General features: G+C 41.6%; 1 long non-coding RNA gene across 2 annotated transcripts in view; it reads left to right on the top strand.

Moving 5' to 3' along the window:
- LOC112466828 overlaps positions 1-16,578 on the top strand; it is a 152,625-nt gene extending 136,047 nt beyond the window's left edge. For both annotated transcript variants that reach the window (XR_003042193.1, XR_003042192.1), the window contains exon 3: positions 16,403-16,578. This is a non-coding gene — a long non-coding RNA (uncharacterized LOC112466828). The remainder of the gene's footprint in view (positions 1-16,402) is intronic.
- Positions 16,579-19,876: the final 3,298 nt, after the last annotated feature.

The raw sequence follows: 19,876 nt of genomic DNA on the forward strand, positions 1-19,876 counted from the left end.
TTCTAGCGAACGATTCATTGTTTTACTCCCGTTTTTTATTACCCACGATATCGTGATGTCGCCATTATTACGAAAGTACGACACTGATTTGTTTTGCTTAAGTTCGCGAAAAACGCCGTCGATGGTATCCGGTTAAGGAGGCTCTTACCTCGATCATAAAACGACAGATCTTTATGAAATTAAATTATGTTGTAAAGTGAACCACAACGAACCGATGCCCAAAACTTTAGCATAGGTTGACGATAAAAATTTTAAAAATATCAGTATTGAAATTCGCATTTTTAACACAGGGCATATGGTAAACACTACAATTTTTACCGGAATTGATGTATTTTCTTGGCAAGTTTGCGAGCCAGGTAAACAAAAAACTAAGGAATTGTAGTTAAAATAATAATCTTTCTAATGATAAGAAGAAAACTTGGTGTTGACGATGAGTTATAAAAGATATTGTAGTTTTAATATGACGTACGACAGGTTAGGCGAATGATCTTCCGAGTGTCAAAATCGCGCGAAGTTTCTAACCTCACTTGCACGCATGTCTTTTCTCTGCGCTGTATAGTAGCGGCATAATTATTCTCTCGCGCATTGACAACCTTTATTTTCCCTCTCAGAATTCTCACGTTATATCTTTCTTTTGGCTCCATCTCTTCATCGCATCAATCGCTACAACGCTACACGGCTACACCTCACTTAGCTGCAGACTGCTACAGACGACAACACGCGCATGTTATTATTCTGCTCTTTAGCACTGACGTAGTCAACTGACTTATTGTATAAATTTTAATATTTACACTAATATAACATATAACTTACTCTTACACTATGTAAAAATCATCATTTATTTTTTTATTTAATTTTCCGATAATTTTATAATCAATTATTAATGATAATTTTTCGGTTGCTACATTGATTAGAGCAGCCGGGTAAGAGCCTCCTTAATGTGCCGGAAAAACAGTGATACACCATTTATTGCCGACAGCTCGGCGGAATTTAGAATAAGAACGGCGATGCCAGGATATACATCGCCGTATCATCATCTCTCTGACATTTTTATTAAGCATGCGGAAACAAAGAATCCCGTCGGCTAAATCTTCGTAATTTTAAATTCAAATTGTCCCCATATCTGAAATAGCCCACATTTTCATTTACGCTTCTCCGCTCATGATTAGAGCACTCCCGGCAATAACAAAGAATGTATAATACGAGTTACGAATCGCGAATACTGAAAATTCAACATTGTGTCATTATACCATGTTGAAACGTACTTTTAGGATCATTTAGCGGCTGAGCAATAAATTTCTCGTTAGATACTAAAATAAAATTTACGAATTATTTTTCTAATCTCTATGCAATTCAAAGAGCTTATTTTAACGCAATTATTACGACGCAAAATTATCTTGCGAAATCAGAATAATGTATCTCCGATGCCTTCTGGCGATATCCGAGTAAAAATATTCACCGATGGCGGTTGTTCTCGAATCGAACGCATCGAAGCTACACCAAGCCGGCGCATTTTATTCGATTCTTTTTTTTGTTTTATTTTGTATTATTATTATTTTTTTTTTTTTTAGAAAAATTGTTTTGCGCTAGAGAGAACGATTTCAAAATTCCAATCGGTCGTAGTGAGGAAACGCGACCGACTGGGCACCAGGAATATATGTGTGTATATGTGTGTATGCATGTATGTGGGCAGGTATGGGGGATGATTTCAATGCGGAAAACAGGGTGTGGCGCGTGAGAGCTGGCTCACCTGAAACAACACAACGTTTTCAGATCGCTGATCCCATAAGCGTCCACGTTTGATCCCTCTGTTGTTTTGTCGAGCTCGCGCGCTCTCCCGCCCGTTTAATTCGCGAAAAACTGTAGCAACGTTCTTCGATTTCTGAGAGGTAGCGTCGCGTAAGGTATCCAAACCGGTTGTGGCACGATTTTGTATCGATATCTGGTTATAAAATATTTGCAGACTGTAAGTATAATCCTCAAATATCTACGTCAATTTCTCTCCAATTTGTAAGTTTTCCGGTTTATAAGTTCGCTGTTGTCTGACGTGTAAGATAATACTTTTAACGGAACACAACATGATTAAATTCTCCACGATAATTTGAAAACACTCGATTTATTCGAAACGTGACAGTCATCGTTAAAAAAATTATTTCTAAAATCGTCACACGTTCCCCATTGCGTCGATGGAATAAAAAAAAATTGATTGTTAGAAGGAGAAAAGAAACGTGACATTGGACGAGACTCGTCAACTCGTGTACAATGGTGGAGATATATCGTGTCGTAATATGCAAAGCGGATCGGATGTACCCAGCGGGGGGTGAAAGCGGGAGCCAAGGGGTGATTAGCGGGACAAAAGCCGGCGCCGCTACAAGTGGAACCAAATTGGTAGAAAATTGATAATCAACCGCCAATATCAACCTCCATTGGGAGCCGGCGATCTTCGTACTTGAGAAGAGGGCAGAGGGGAAGCATTATGGAAGAAATATATATTTGTGCAATAAAAATAATATATATTTATCGTATAAAGTGTCTATCAAGGAAACTGCAATGTGTAAAAAGGAATTCTTTTTATTTCTAAATAAATTCTAGAAACAAAATATTCACCTAAATGAAAAATTTCATCTAAATGTCTTTTTTTTATGCTCTACACATACACATACGCACAGACGCGCATCTTTTGCAGATGTATAATTAATAAAAGTTGGAAAAAATTATGAGCACGCATTAATAATTCGGGGTGACGTTTAAGATTGTCAAGAAGTATGCTCTTAGGTCGCTTGATTATTAATTAGCGGTCGCGAGTTGGAGTCTTGTGCGGGCGTGTTGTGAATTTTAAACGATTCGTCGCGCATCGAGTTATTTCAGGGAGACTTAACCGACCGCGCAACATCGTCTCAAGCAAGGGAAACGTTGAAATCAGCCACAATCGAAGGAAGAGGGAAAAAATTTGAAAGAAAAAATAAAAAGGGATCGAATACGTCGCGCGTAAGAGGCACTTCGTCGAAAACGAACCGTGCGGCCGTTCTGGTGTGAATGGAACACGTGTACGGTGTCACATCTATCTGAAAAGTTCATCGTTACCGAGGACCCTCTCAAAGAGTTTTCTAGAATGCGAGCTAACTCGACGGGCACACGGCGCGTCGCGAGTGTGTAATCGAAAGAATCGTAGAGCACTTTTCTCATGCAAATACCCCGACCGATGCGGGACGTAGGGCGCGAGAAGACGGCGAACTTTTTCTTTGGTCCGCTTAAAACTCCGAACTTAGATCCTTTTAAATTTAAATGCTTTCCCCGCCGTCGTCATTCGTGGGCCCGCTTGCACGTTTTACCGTCTCGAGATGGCTCGTGAAGGTGAAGCAGATAGCAATAAAGAATAGCGGCGGTAAGAGAGATGAGGGATACGAACAGATCGACTGGCGAAAGTCAAGAAAAAGTAACAGTCTTCTTTGCACCCGATGAGTATCGCGAAGAACGGTGATTCGCCTAAAAATAAAGAGGTTAGGCTAACGTTCATGCGTTTCATTTTTATATAATAAGATTTATAAATTAGAAAACGCGTAATATTACTTAATAAAAATGTAATTTCAGAGTAATATCCGTATTAATACAGAATGACTTAAAATTAAATTTAAATGTATAATATTATTATAAATTATACGCTTAATAATATTAATATTAAAAGCATAAAATATTAGTATTAATAACAATTTCAAGATCAAAGATGTTATGTTTAATATAAACTTTGTAAAAAGATTGAAATTATCACAAGCAACAGATGAAAGAAGAATAAGAAAACGAGCGGCTGTGCCAACGCGAGCGTAACACGTACGGACGGCGAGAAAGTGGAAGAGACGAGTTATTAAAATGTAAATATGAGAATCGACAATCTGTAACGCATCTAGTCGCGTTAAGCGCGTGTGCGCTGCTGTGTGGATAAACGTGTCGCGAATGTACGCGAGAGTACGATGACACCCGCAAATGGACTCGACAGAGGACTTAATCGAACGAATTTTTCTCACGCATAATTCCCCATCATAGCTGCCAATATTAACGTCGCATACGCGGCTTACACGCATCGTAATTTCCTCGTTTCTCGTGATAGCTTCTTTATCGTACAATTTTAGAAATGTTGACTTTTCAAAAATTTTCTTTGTTTTCTATGCTTAAGAATTGCATTGTAGTATAAAATTTGGTGTTATTTTTTATTTTAATTAACATGATATCTATAATTTTTAAATAAAATAAAGAAGATTTAGATATTTTTATATTTTGAAATTTATTATATTACACAGTTCTGAAGTTATGTCAATGCTTTTAGAATTATTTTATTAAGCATTGCTTAATATTAAGCACTTGCTATACTTAAATGTTCCTTTATCTTTCTTGAGTTTCATCGTTTCTCCATAAAATTGTAGGATAGCTCATCTGACGTTAATATATCAATAGACCATCCATTTCCCATATCCAGGATCAGCAGGATACTGCTAATCTGACAGTCTCCTGGAATGGCACAACTGCTGGAAATAAAAATTCCACGGCATTCTGCTTCTGTTTTTTACGGCGACCGCCATAAATTCGTGCAACCGATTCCCGCCTTCCCTCTCTCGGGAAGATTCTCTTCCTCCGTCCCGTCTGTTCGCAGATTTATGGGCTTATAGATTCTTCTTTCTCTAAAAACCTCCCTGGAATTTCGCGGAGGTAGAGTTCCGCCCTGACCATCGGCTGTCCCGCCCCTGTTTACCTCTTTTTATTTCCTACGATTTTCTCCGCCATCATTCGCGATTCTTCACCGTATTTACTCCCGTCGCTATAAACACGGCTACAAATTATACGCGAAAATAACCAAGGATTCGTCTGTTTTGAATTACTACACATTTTTTAATTCATTTTTTATTTAATCCTAAAACGTGTGTAGCATTCTACATATGACACTGATCTTTTCTATCATTAAATGCTTCGCATCGCGCGATCAACCTCGCATCTCTATACTCCCGTGTATTTGCATCGCACAGACCTTGATGCTCCGAACGCAATTACGTCCACTGGAATGGCGCATCTTTGACGAAGTCGAGAGCGAAAATCGTAATCCCGCGGGATGACAGCAACCGCAGCCGGTTCCTTTCCACGCTCGCCGAAATCTCATTCTTCGCCCCCTCGGCGGCGACATCCTCCGGCCCCTCCGAGCCCCCGTAGCAACGTGGCCAAAGGGTCCCTTTACTATCTCCTTCGCGCACCCACCCTCATCGCTCTCTCAGTCTCTCTCCCTTCCTTCGTTTCTCCGCGCCAGCGAGCGACCGCGATGGCTCATAAATATTCAATGGCCACGCGGCCAAGATAAACTAATTAAAACTTAGATCTCGGTAGTCACTTTAGATTTTTACTTACACAAGAAGCATTTCAGCGCGGCTGCTCGTCGCTTGGAAAAAACGTCTACACGGTCCCGTCCTTTCGAAGCCGCGAATCCGATTCGATTCCTTTCGTGAATGCGACTCAGAGGAGGGGGGGTTGGGCACGATGACAAGGCGAGGATGGGACGGACGAGGAGGCGGTTTGGCAAAAGGAGACGCAAAGAAAGCTTTACTCTGTACTTCTCATTAAGAAAACCACGCTCTTTCTTTCCTCTCTCGTCGTTCAAGGGAGCGCGAGAGCCGCTTCTCAGTGCCCCCCCTGAGCACTTTTTTTTCTCGCAAACGCGAAACCTTAACGGGTGTCGAAAGGGCGCGACAAAGGAGCGTAAAAGCCGCTGCTTCTGTTGCGAATTCACGCTTTGTGTCGTCGTAACACGTACCGCATGCAGATAGTTTCTCTCTCTTACAAACGACCGTGTACTTTCGCGCAATTTCAACAGAAGGGAACTTCTCGGAAGAGAGAGAGAGGGAGAGAGAGAGAGAGATGGTTAATTATTTACATACATACACACCCTATACACGTCAATACATTACTTTAGCACGACATTGTCTTCTACTTACGAAAAATAATTTTTCACTTCCGATTGCCATCTGAACTCCAAACAATCTTTGGTCCCGCAATCTCTTTCTCCTGCTCGCTACTATTTTAATTCGTCGACCGTGTTTTTCGCGTAACCCTCCCTCCCCCCGAAATCTCTCCCTTCCGTGACTCTCGTCTGGCGCAACTTATTTTTTTCTCCTTTACCCTGAGCCAGGTTTACTTAAGATATTAAAGCGCTCACCCTCTCGCCAAAGCTTCTCTTCCGTTTCCCTTTCCACTTCGTCTTCTTCTTCTTTCTACCAAATAGTCACCCTTCTTCGTGGCATTCTTCCGTGAGAATTCGGAAGCCTCCGCGCTTAATTTGTAAGCAGATTTTTGCGCTAATCAACGGATTTAAGGAGCTCGGACCGTCTCGTAAGTAAAAGGGAAGACGAAGAGGCGGTGACACCGAAGACAGGGGACAAGAAAGTCATTTGAATTTATTTTAATTATCCTAACGAACGAGTCTCGAGCAAGCCTTAACGAATTATTTGCTCGAATATGATTGCGCAGAATTTCTAACGAAGGATCGACAGATCGTGGCTCCTCTTTAGGGTCCCTAATGTTCCTCCCGCCCCCCTTTCTCTTCCCGTTCTTTCTTTCATCAATCATCGACAATGACTGTGTGATTCATAAACCGATTGTTCCGCGTCTCGATACAAAAGTTGGCCTAGATCAATATGATACCATATCAAATATTTAGACTATTGTTAATATGTAAAAACTCTGGCGAAATGTAATGAAATCTTCTTTCCAAAATTGTAATCACACTTTTAGTATTATTTATATCATTTGCGTTATTTTTATCTCTTTTCAATAATTGTTGTCATAAAAATATAGCATGTATCAATTTGCATTTAATCAGAAATCTTGCTACAAAATAGTACAAATCAAAACGAAAGCACTGATCCACTGGTCGCGTTTCTGCTTCCCCCTCGACATAGATAAAAACGTATATACTCGAAATAGGTTGTCGGTCGCTTTTACGAAAAGACTGCGTACGACGTATAGAAAACTGTGACGTATAATATGATAGATCGCAACGATTCTTTACGGGCCTCACCCATTGTGCTCTCTCCATTGCGATCGACTAGCGTGACCAGCGCGCGACAGGATGACTCGGCCTTTTCTATGCTACAGAAAAATCCGAGGCCGTAATCCGTCCGCACGAAGTGCAATACTAGCAACATAAAATACAACTTATCTCGCATTTAATCTTTAATTGAAACACCTCATTTTATGTTACTTATTACCGTTATATATTGCCGTACTTTCAAGCAGCAATTATTATCGAAATCGTGCATAAAAATTTTGTATATATACTATTAATGCAGACATTAATATCACACGTATGTCTACGTGCAATAATATTAATGCGATAATATTGAATGACCTGAGCTATTAAAGTAATTTTTTAAATAAATAAAAAAATCAAAAAAATCACAAAGATCTACTTGAAAAAGAAGGCACAAAAAAATTAGATGTTTGCGAAAGAATTTATATTCTTAAAAATGTTGAAAGTTTTACGATCGAAATTTCAACACGGTCCGCGGGGCCACGCTACTCCTGTGGGATTAATTTTCTACTGTTACATCTCATTAATGTCGAAACGAGCTAAGACGGTCCAAAAAAGCAACGCCTGACGTAAATCCATCCATCCTACGCGGATCGCATCGTTAGAGTTGTCTCGTGCCGTGATTCATCCGACGCGCGGGGCCTCGGATATAGCATCGGGCTCGCACACGCGGCCGATTTCAGCGTAAAACGTGCACGCTCCCAACGTCGTTCTCCAGTGTGTCTGACTGTGGGCGGAGTGGGTTGCACATTTGCAATGCAAACGATAACACGGCGTATCGCACGAAAACGTGCACACAGAGACGCAGCCGAACGGACGTCGGAAGAGAGAGAACGAGCGGCGAAGTATCGAGGAAAGAGAATTGTCACCCTCTCTCGAGAGGATTCCGTGCGCGCGGACACGATCTCTCGCTCTACCTCTCTTTCCCTCTTCTTCCTTTTTCTCGCAGCCTCTCCTCTCGCACTGCCGCCGCCGCGGATGGATCTGATTATCGGATGGACCACCTCGATGAAGTTATTCGCGATTTCCGTAATCTGTCCGGATTTGTCTCGGTTAGGAGATTTCACGACTCGTTTTATCGGGATTATTTCGCGTGGTCGTGATGGCGCATATTGTATCGCGCCATTACCCGAAAGGGATGCCGTCGCGTTTTATTATTGCCGATTTACATATTTCTGTATCGTTGCCGTCCTTGAAAAATTCTCGCCTTTAATCGCCGTGATTTCGACATCCAAACGAGTACTTTAATATTAAGGTACACTTAGCTCTGTTCTAAGAAGAAGCTTTTCAGTTTCTTCAATCTTTATTGCACAAGAAAGAGTAAATAAAGAGTAGGCTCACGAGATGGCATATTATACTCTTGATTCTCGGATTTTTCCTTGCTACACATTATTGATTTACTAACATTATTGATTTACTAACATTTTTTTTTCCTAATATAAATGCGTAAAACCTACAGGCCCCATTTTCGCGCTCCGTTCTGTGTATATAGAATAAATTATTTTATTATCATCAAGATTTTATTTTCGCATTCCCTCACTCTCTGCAAGCAAGGGAACGATGCGTCCCTCTCCCCCTCCGCCTCCCTCGTTTCTCAGACGCGCACGGAAACTTTGCGCCCCATCAATCAGCGGGCGAACAAAGTACAAACTTTTTTTCTGGCACATACCACATTTCATTTACGCCGACCAGCGACGGTATCTTGCGATCTCTCTGCAAAACGGTGCTGCAGCCACGCGAGCTGAACCAAGCCGGCCCAGCTACGGACCTGGCGGGGAACCCCTTACGGCCCCGTCATCCCTCATATCTACACTTACGCAACCCTCTTGCGCGATAGAGGCGAGCGGCAAAGTGGCAGCAACGTCGAGGTACCGAATACCGTTCCGTGGCACGCGGAACACGGAATATCCGTTTTAGAAATGAGCTTACTTTAAGGCCGCCCGACAACCCTCCTTCGCGTACGTGTATACGTGGGATCCCTCCGCGCGATGGAGATCGGTAATTAATCATTTAGGGCGGTGGTCTCGCGAGGGGGTGGACGCTGCTGCCGAGGCTGAAATCGCGGCTAGGAATGGCGCGAAACTTTTCGCGTGCAATTTTCAAACTCAAAAAATTAAGCAAATTCGAATCTTCTAAATTTACTTTGAATTTACCAGTTTACTGGCAAAACTGAATAAACTAATCCTACATGTTGAATAAGATATAACTAAATCTAAACCCATGTACACAACTAAATGAAAAAATATATACATACTTCTTGCAATATGTACATCTTTCAATTTTAGATATTTTATATATCTAATCTCAATCTCAATTCTAATTAATTATATAAATTTATTGTAAAAAATGTGCCAATTTTTTCTTTCAGTTATTATGTTAAAAATGGGATATAGATATATCACACAAGTGATTGATCAAATCTGGGCTAAACGTTCGGATCGAGTCCATTCCTAGGAAGCGAGTAAAAGGCCAACCTACACCAGTGTGCATGAAGTAGGAAACGCCAAGTGGCTAGCGTTAAACTGAGATTGGTTTGAGCCACGCACAGGCGTATGCGGAATCAGAATTTCCTTAACGCTTTCGTGCCGATGTCGTGGTATCACGCATATATGGAAAGTTTAGGGCCGTTTACGCGGGACTTACGTACACACGATACGCATGGCGCGGACGATCAAGGTTGTCGCGTATTGGTCATGATGGAAAACCTGCGACACATAGGTTGACAGCCGTATCACACCTCGCGGGCAAACCAAGCTGACGTCCACATCCTTCGAAGGTGTGCCCGTAATTATAACGAAAGTTGGCATATATTCCTCTATCAGAATGTTGATAAGTTATAAATAAAACTTACTTTTTTACAAAATATGTTTTTGTTTCTCTTTTTTTAATTTTTTTTGTAAAGGTAAAATAGAAGTCTTCTGAGAAGTTATAAAGCAAATAAGTTTCAGCAAACCCTCCCTCATTGTATGGATTCAACCATGAATATGTATATATTTTTTCTGATATAAAAATAATAATTTAGAATATGTAATAATGAGGTTTTTGTATTGTTAACAAAGAAATGTTCGAATATCAAGAATTTCAAAATCGAGCATAAATACGGTAAAACAAATTCTACGGGATTATATAATAAAGCATTCGAAATCTGCATATCGACATAGATTTCAACGTATGCGCTGCAGCAATGTGACCAACGCGATCTTGAGAGAAAAACGAGTACATAAAGTGACGGTAATGTTTCTCCGAGCCCTTTCCTGCGTAATGGAAAGGTACGTTCACGCTAAGTACCACGGCAGTACATACGTACTGTACGTACGTAAACCGTGTATCCGACGTATGTTCCAGTCGTTATCGCAATCTCGACCCCGTTTGATATAACAGTCACTGTGACGACTATCGTCTTCCGACACGCAAGGCCGCTGCGACCGCCGGGGCTTTGCAAACTCGCGAGGGGCCGCTATAAAATTGTTACAATGCGTGGAGTAACTAATGGCGACGGTGATAACGCCGATCGGTAGGTAAGTAGGTATGGTAGAAACAGCCGTGTGCGATACACCGCACGGGCGGAGAAAGGAAAACGAAGAAGTAGTTATCTCGTCGTAATGTAATCTAGCCCTTCGCCGCTGCGACATTTACGCGTTGATGACGTTTCTCAAAAAATGGTTCTCGTTGCGCCGCGCGCCGCTGCGTGCTATACGAACGGAAATATCAGTTACGAGTGCAATTAATTGAAAGCCGCACGTGATGGGAATACATTATGCTTGAGTTAAGTGAAGAGATTCTTTAACAGATATCCTGGTATAATTGTGAGAATTAATCTTCCAGAAACGCAATATTCATTATTGCAACGTTACATGCGGCATTTATGATCGCTCCATATATGGCACGTAAAACACTTAATGTCGATTACGTGTGTTACAACCTATATGTTAAACCGTTCTATATTAAAGTATGTTAATGATCTTTTTCTTGTGTGTAAAGAATATAAACGAAAATGAACGAATAACAATAAAATGCCTGAGTTGAAAATTACATAGCTAATTACTGACATTTGTGAAACTGATTTAACAAACTATTTATAAGTTGTATAATTACAAATTATACGTTATGACTACAGAAGTGCACTGATTCAAAAATGTGCAATTTACCTATTTGCAGTTAGATGGACCGAGATTCTCCCCCTGACTTATATTTAAATCATTTTCAACCTGTATTTGTAAAAGGTCTTATGCAAAACTGTCTTTCTTTAAATTCCTAACACAAGAAGGGTCCCTAAATTGCTTCTTTTTATTATCTTAACTATATCTTTATCCCTCAAATCTCAGATAATTCAGTCTTTGATTATAATAAGTATCTTATTTTGCTCAGGCATGGGCCGATCGTGGAGCTCATAAATAAAGTTACTCAGCGGCAGACGGGCAGTAAATTAACGCGAAAATAGATCTAATTAGTTGCGGAGGAATCGGAAGGGTCGGCAGGGATGATATGGGGATGACGGTTAGACTTCCTGACGAAATTCATAAACGCGACCGCGACGATCCGGGACAGTTAGAAGGTCGCTAACGAGTGTTTCCTCGCGAAGACCCGATCCTTCGAATCCGGGGCGATGTCCCTGGGGCTGCCATTATCGTTGACTTGGTCGTCTCCGCCATTATCCACCGCGACTACAGTACCCCGTAGCTACATCCTCCCTCTGGTTCGCCCACCCTTCCGAATCACGGCCCTCCTCGTTAACCTCGAAACGATCGTTTCGAGGGCTCTCTCTCTCTCTCTCTTTCTCCCTCTAACCTTCCTAACGGAGCCCTTCTACCGTCTCTTGCGTTTTGCTCCACCCTCGCCCACTCTCCTCTGCAACGCACAAATACATTTAGTAACGTCAACGTTGGAGAATCCGAAAGAGGGTGGCCTCCCGAGAGTATCCTAATGAGCGCGAGCTTGTCTGATTTGTGTAAATACATGCGACTATCAGTTTCCTTAGGAAAATAACAATATCGCTACATTCTATTGTACTTCAATGAGCATAATTTTTTTAAGGTAAACTGTGATATATTTAACCCTTAAATGCCACCCGGGGTCCAGAGGATCCCAGACCCTTTACAATTATATATTTTCAAATGTTTCCGCCAAAAATGGAGCTCATGCTCCCTCTGATGATAGTTGAGTGATTGAACTACCAGTGTGTACACTTAGCAGTACTCAGTTTCCTTAATTTTTTATACTATGTTGAAATTGAAATTTTAACAATATAAGCATTTTATTCTCTTTTCTAGACCTTGAACAACATTGAAAAAAATTTTCATAACTAAAGATAAAAAAATCAATAAGTAAGGAGACATTTTTCATGCTGGGGTCTTTTAGACCTCTCATGTCATTTACGAGATTCTTGTGAGGTGTGGCATTTAAGGGTTGAATATAATAAAATTTGAAATCAAATGAAGAAAATAAGCTCATAAACTTTCAATGAGAGAACCCCTTTAATTTGTTATCGTTTGGATATATTATTTCTTGCGTATAAAGTCGTGGATCTTCAAGTACAAGATCTTCCGTGCGCAATTCTTTCGAAGGATCCTCTCCTTTTCCGGTGTACTCGCGCGAACAAAATAGCCGAGTATTTTTTTCGAATGTATTTTCTTTTTTTAACGAAAACTCGCATGCGGTATTCCGTGGCACGCAAACCGATCAAGTTTGCCTGCCGCGAAAACAAGCCGCTCTTGTTTTCGCGCGATGATCAGTCCACCGTGAATCGCCTCCATCTCCCACATCTCTCCCTGTTTTTGCGCGCAGAGAAACAACAGTTTCGACGTTCTCTCAACGATAACAAAGGAACGATGAACGGGCCGGATTCGTTCATTTCACCGAGTCGTGAAAAAATATACTTTCGCCGACGACGAGAGCGACGCGAAATATTTGAGGCGTGCGAAACGCGGTTTACATCAGAGTTCCATGTTTTCCCGGAAGGGATACGGTCGCGAAGTCACAAAAATTGTGATCGGGCAGCTTCGAGTCCCATTGATTCGCGTAAAATGTTATTTTACCCCACTTAACCACGGCACGTTTTGTTTCTTTTAAAAATGCTCACGAAATATAACGTCGATCATCACATACGGAGAAATTAAAGATCCACAACTCGTGTTGCAATCGCATACTTTTTTTCTTTCCATGAAAACAGACGACGAAAAATTGGCATGATGATTTTTCCACGTTCTACATATCCTCCAATACTACGAATGTGCGATTCGATAAATTTTGGAAATTCTAGAGATCAAAATTTTTAAAATTTTCTTGCGGATATCAATTTTTACTTCAGATTTAAATTTAACTATAAAATAATTTTATACTTCTCTTACTTTCTTCAGTCATAAAAGCATATTCATGATTTTGGAATAAGAGGGACGATATCACCGTACACGATATTAAAACTGTGGCGTTTGATGGGAACGCATTGATTGTGGCGAGCGGCGATTAAACGCTGATTAGGACTAATTATCGAGCGGCGCGCATTTACAGAATCCGCCGTTTATAATTCCCCTCGGGAAAGAGGAGACTTCCCATACGATTCGCCTCCAGGTTTCCACGTGCGGACGCGCACGTAGACACGCACTGGAAAGTCCGCGCATTCGGTAAACGCACGCCGTACGTTGAACTCGCTCTCGTCGTATTCGCCGACGACGAAGGGGGCAAAAACCCCGAAGAGCCTATATCACGGCAGAAAAAAGTTTCTCGGCAACCTTCTAACTATAAACCTCTGATTAAAAATGGAACGCGCGGGAAAAGGGACCGGGGGCAGCATCGAGGAGGAGCGGCAGATGCCACGCTAACTGATTATTGTTCAACACCAGGGGATTGCATCTCACCACGTCGCGTTATTGCATGTTTGCACCGTCTAATAGGATAGACTGCATTCTTCCGAAACGCACGTCTTCCTACGATTTATCAGAAATTTCGCACGGCCGTGCGCGGACAACGTGGCGCCTCCTCGTAACTAACTACTGCCAATTAATTATCCAATTAACTTCCAAGTAACGGTAATGTTGTTTGTCCTGGCACGAAACGCAGGTAAACGCGATGCACTGTGGTACCGCACTGAAAAAAAGAAGTCACGGTTTTATATGTAGATGCTTCATTTAATGAAGGAGAGAAATGGGATCAGAGCAGTTCTTAATATTACAATAGTTAATTATTTTATTCGCAATTAAAAAAACCTAGATTCTGTCTAATCTCACATAAATAAATAATCTTTCGTGTACTTTTTTTTATTTCGGCGGGTAGCTAAAGATTAAAGTGCCACGTATGGAGTATCGAAGTTGCTTTCCACCTACGTCTGCTCCCTCGTACTACGTGCTATGAAATTTAAGAAAACTTGAAAAAAATTATAAGAAATAAATTTCGCGCTCTGATTATCTCAAATAATCACGAGTGGTATTATTCGAAATTGCAATTGTCGGGACACAAATCCTCCACATAAGTCGATTTCGTCGCGATCTCGATTCCACCTCCATTCACTTCAAATCAAAGTTCCGCGCATCTTTTGCATCATTCCCGAGGAAAACCGAGAACTTTTCACAAAAGTTGGCGTGATACAACTTCGAGAGATGCACCCTCTGAGCTCGGTCGCGTACAAGAACGTGGAGCGAGAAGAAGAGGACACGTCGTCGTCGGCAGGACGGTCGCGGCAGAAGAAGTGGAAGAGGAAAAGGAAGAAGAAGTAGCGGGGCGGAGACGGAACTCTGTCGTAAATCACCGGCAGTACGGAATAACTGGCAAAAGCGCGATAAATCAGGGATCCCCGGGCACCGAATTAGGAAATTGCCTGCTTAAAAACCGCAATGACGTTAATCCCGGCGTGCCGGCGAGCGAGCCAGCGAGCCAGAGCGAGCGAGCTGCCGTTCGACGCGCGTATATCGGCAATCCGGAAAATAAAACTGATTCGGCCAAGGAGCGATTCCTGGGTGGAATAATGCGGAATAAAATCAACGTAACTCAATCGCGCTTGTCTTTCGAGATCAGCCTCTCCGTCTTCGCCGCTGATAAATGTTCGATATACACCACGGACTACCTGTATACGGAAGTAGCTCGTTTTTCTAATTTGCCGCGTCTGTGCCGCGGGTATATTAGGATAAAGCGTTGTTTGGGGAAGAACGTAAGGCACGGTGATATTCGATTCGACCTACGGTCTCACGAAAACGAAATCACGCCAGTTCTCATGCCGACGCGGCGAGATCCCAAGAGGAGATAATTGATATTTAGATAAGCAATTACACTGGAAATTTTATCCTGTACCTCTCCTTTCAAATCGTGAAATTTTGTTAGAAGATACGATGAGTTTTTTTTGAAAATTTTATCTATCTCATTTGTGTAACGCTCCTTATTTGTTAAACTTAATAAAAGTAAATTAAATCATGGAAACTAAATCTTTCAAATTTTATAAAGACATTTGTACACGTTCACTAATGATTCTAGCGGCCGCCGGTTTCGAGAATTCGAAACGCACAATGCGTAGCTGATGGACATCTACGACGGACTGTGACATTCAATATTGTCAGATTTTCGACGGGATACCTGACAATTGACCGGAATTAATGGCTAACCGGTGCGCGAGCCGATCGCCAGCCGGTCCAACTTCCCTTCCGGAACATGAAACGGCGCGTTAATGAGTTTTGCCCCGCGGCAGTGGGCCTAAACACACATAAACGTAAGCGAGCCGTGCCGACGCGATGAGCGGTAAGCATAAGCGATCGGCAAGCGACATTATACGACGCGGTAATCGATTACGACGCAATCGACTGCCGGCGCAAACGCGAGTCGGCGGGTCGCGGCGGGCCGGACCTGACGAACACGAATGGACAGACGTTCCGCTTCGGCGCATTAATCAAGTTATTAATTATGTAGTCCTCATGCTAATTGAGCCTGTAATCTGCTCGCGTTGCCGTAAAATATCCACGTCGATTTACGTATGGGGCTGAATGCGACAACAATACGTTATCGTTATTATCGCCGTCCTCTACCGTGACGTGCGCGTTCCGTTTCCGCGTTGAAATTACAACGACTTGAACTCTACTTTCTACTAGAAGATGGAAAATGAGATTTAATGAGAAATGCCACGATATTGTGATTTTTTAAATAAAATGTCAGAATTATATTTGACACTTGATTCCTATTTATATTCTTCATCTTTCTATATACTTTTATCTTTTTTTATATCAACCAATATAAGTTTGCTATTCAATTAACATAAAAAATGCTGATATATTACATTACTGACGGGTCTTTTGCAAAACTTTTACAGAATGCTTCGCATTTAACTATTAAACATGAACGGTTAAATTTCTGTTGCAGGAGATAGCGACCAGGAAATGGAGAAAAGCCGGAAAGGCGATAATCAGCAGGCAACCGCACAAGGATATTCTTAACTTCGAGAAACGAATTTATTCTTCGCGCAACTTCTGTTCCACGATCGAGTTTAGCAAAGTATCTTGCGCTTCGCTTGAACAATAAATAAATATTCCAACTCACTGAGGGTTCTTATCTTCCAGCAAAAACCCCACGATTTTTAGGCAATAACCGCGGCGGACACGCTAATCCGCCGATCAAATTAATCGGAATACGCACTTTCACGCGCTGATAAAAAATGCCGCCAAAAACATGTCAGCTTTGGAACATTAATCAAGAACGGGATAAAAAGATAATATTAACGCTTAGTCGGCCGACAGTGGCCAACATCAAAGGACCTCCCCTTTCTTCCTCGTTTACAGTGGCGTACTTAGAATTTTTAGATTCTTGTGGAAACTCCATTTTATTCTTGTTAACGTCAAACATAGTAATTTCAGATTTCTATATTCTAAGGTATTATATAGTACTAAAGAATTAAAATAAATGTCTAATGTTATAGTCTAATATTATTTTATATAACGCCAAAAGAAAAGATTCCTGTAAAATCCTTGAAAATAAATATGTCTTTGCACAATGCATCAAAATAATTTGAACTAACGGTTATTAATATACAAATAAGATCCTGATTTAATGATTCCATTTTTTTGCATATTTTCTATAGCTAATTTCTTGTTTCTATGCCGAAAAAGGCTCGTTGCTAAGTTGCTTATTCTTGTTTGTCACTATTTTCATTTCGCCGTATAGCTACGGGCCTGATCGGCTCGCTACCCTTCGCCAACGTGATCGTTTTAGAATCCTCGGCGGCACCTGCCGTGCAACCTGGGGCAGCGCGCTCCGCACGTAAGTATATACGAGTAAGTATACACTTAGTCCTCGTGTGCAGGCTGCGTGCCGCGCGGAGAGGCCGCGCGGCTACGGTTATTACACGCGTCACGCGGCATTCCGTACGGTCACGCACCCTCCCTCCTCCCACCCTCCCACGGAAGCCCCCGAAGGAGGGACCCTTATCGTCATCCTCTATCTTGTCAGCCATACGCAACCCCATTAAACCACTTACGATGTGCCTTACACGACTCAAAGGCCGTTGTCGTTCGTTCCAAGAAACAAGACCTCTGTACACGAAGCCAAACTATGTCTACTACTTTACCATTTCTAATTCTCTAGTAGTCTACTTCGTGCGCGACTCGAGCTGAAAAGTGCAAAAGGACACCGATTCACCGACTAAAATTTCAGATGTTGAAATATCCTCGTAGAAATCTGAACCGATGTAAAATGTCACCAAAGTAATTTTTTAATAAATAACATCTCTTTTACATATAGACGATAATTTTTTTATAAATGTAGATAAGTTCGAATGAAACGAATACAAGCGATATGAATAATTCACAGAAAGCTATGATTGTAAAAAATATTTACAGACAGAGGAGTGTTTAGCGAAGATCGAACAAAACATCGCTATTGGTTTATGTTATGAAAAAAAATAACCGCGCATCTCACCGCAAAATAGCTTTCCCTCTCTACAACGCTCCTCTCTTACGCACGGGTGAAAAAATTAAGATTGGCACCTGCGTCACCTCGCACACAACTTTGGCAAGATAGAAATCGAGTAAAACTTCTTTTCATACCGCTCTTACCAAACGAACTTTGCCCGTTGCTTATGAAACCTGCATAATTTCAGAACAATTGTTGGATGAAAAAGTATTTTACTTCGTGTTTTCAGTGATCAATTTAGAATTGGTTCCCAATTTCGTCCTGATCAAATTCTTAATCGCTTTCTTTCCTCTTTTAAGTTTCTTTCGAATTTAAGAGAATCGATGTGTCTTAAAATTGAATAGAAAAATATGTCAAATATTTTAATATATAATTATATAGCATTTTCTTTTCTTAATTATAAATTCTTCAAAAAGTCGCGAATTTAATATGATAATCTAACGCGATTGGAGGAGATTTCCAGCATGCGCTCTCTCTCTTTTTCTCTGTCTATGATGCATTTTTTTCATAATCTTACGATTTTACGGCCTTTTCCTACTTCGGTGGAATTTTTGCACAAAATACGTCGATCCAAGTACGTTTTCATTATGTCAGTAGCCAGAGTCACAACCGAAACGTGTCGAAGAGTCGCAATATCCCCCGAATACCATCCCTCTAAGATCTTCTGGCCCCGAATAAACTCGTTCGGTAGGATTCCCGCGAGTTACCACACGCGGCGTGAGCAATTCCGTCGAGCTATCGGCCGCCAATATCAAAAGCGAATGTCGGGGAAACGGACGAACGAACGATCTCTCCAGCATCCATCGAGAGGGAACAAGCCGGGGAGTGCGAGCCGGGAAATTTTCTCAGCCGAGAAAAAGAAGATGGTCGATCTCCGTGGAGGAGAGCGGTAGCGGAACGGACACGATATAGTCGCTGATGGGCATACATATATATAATATATATATATGTACATACATACATACGTACGCCTCTCTTTGATATAGTGCGAAATCGTAGCGTCTTGAGGAGGCGGAAGGCGGAGAGAAGAACCGCCGCCGTTATCAGCTCGCGGCGGGATTGGCCGAGCAGGGGGACGCGGGGCTCCGTCGGCAGCCAATGGCGTCCTGGTCTCGGCTTTTCAAGGATTCTGCCCCCCGAAATCCGGCGTGTCCTGTGCGCGACGTACACGCGCGCGCGAGCCCGTCCTCAATGTACACGAAACCCCCCGACTTTTCCAACCCCGTACACACGCACATACATCAAGGCCGCTGCCCACCGGTCGCCGGGGTTCACCATCGCCGCCGACGCGGTCGGATGTCCAGCTATTTCGTATATTCCACCCTCTGCCAACCCCACGACGACTTCGCTCGTCGCTCTCCGCCCGGTCCGTCCTTCCCCTTTCTTGCGAACATCTCTCCAGAAAGCATCTCCGATTCGCGTCACAATGATCCAGCTTTTTCTCCGCTTTCTGGGATTTCGAGGAAAGCTCGAAAGGCTGATGATGGTAGTAAGGTATTACGAAAGAAAGAAAACGCGACTTGTGTGTAGCCTCCACACACCATTTCGGGATAATGCGAATAGAATTTATATAAGGTTTTATAAATCCCCTTACACGTATGCATAATTGTTTGTAATATCGTGATAATAGTGATAATAGACTTGTTCTTCTCCAAGAATCAACCGATATCCTCTTAATAAATTAATAAAATATTTTTTTGCGTAGTTTATTACCGATATACTTATATGAAACAAATATTGTATTAATATTTACTTTGAATTATCTTATTTCAACAAAGATGTTATTTAATATTTTAAAATGTCGAGAGATCTGACATTAACAATTACACACTACAAATTACTATACACAATATTACAAAATAAAGAATATGATAATATAAAATAATAACGGAAAAATCATTTAAATTAAGCTAATTGCCGCTGTTGTCG

Source organism: Temnothorax curvispinosus, unplaced genomic scaffold (genome assembly GCF_003070985.1).
Source record: "Temnothorax curvispinosus isolate PA1 unplaced genomic scaffold, ASM307098v1 QBEX01016584.1, whole genome shotgun sequence".
Lineage (NCBI taxonomy): Eukaryota > Metazoa > Arthropoda > Insecta > Hymenoptera > Formicidae > Temnothorax > Temnothorax curvispinosus.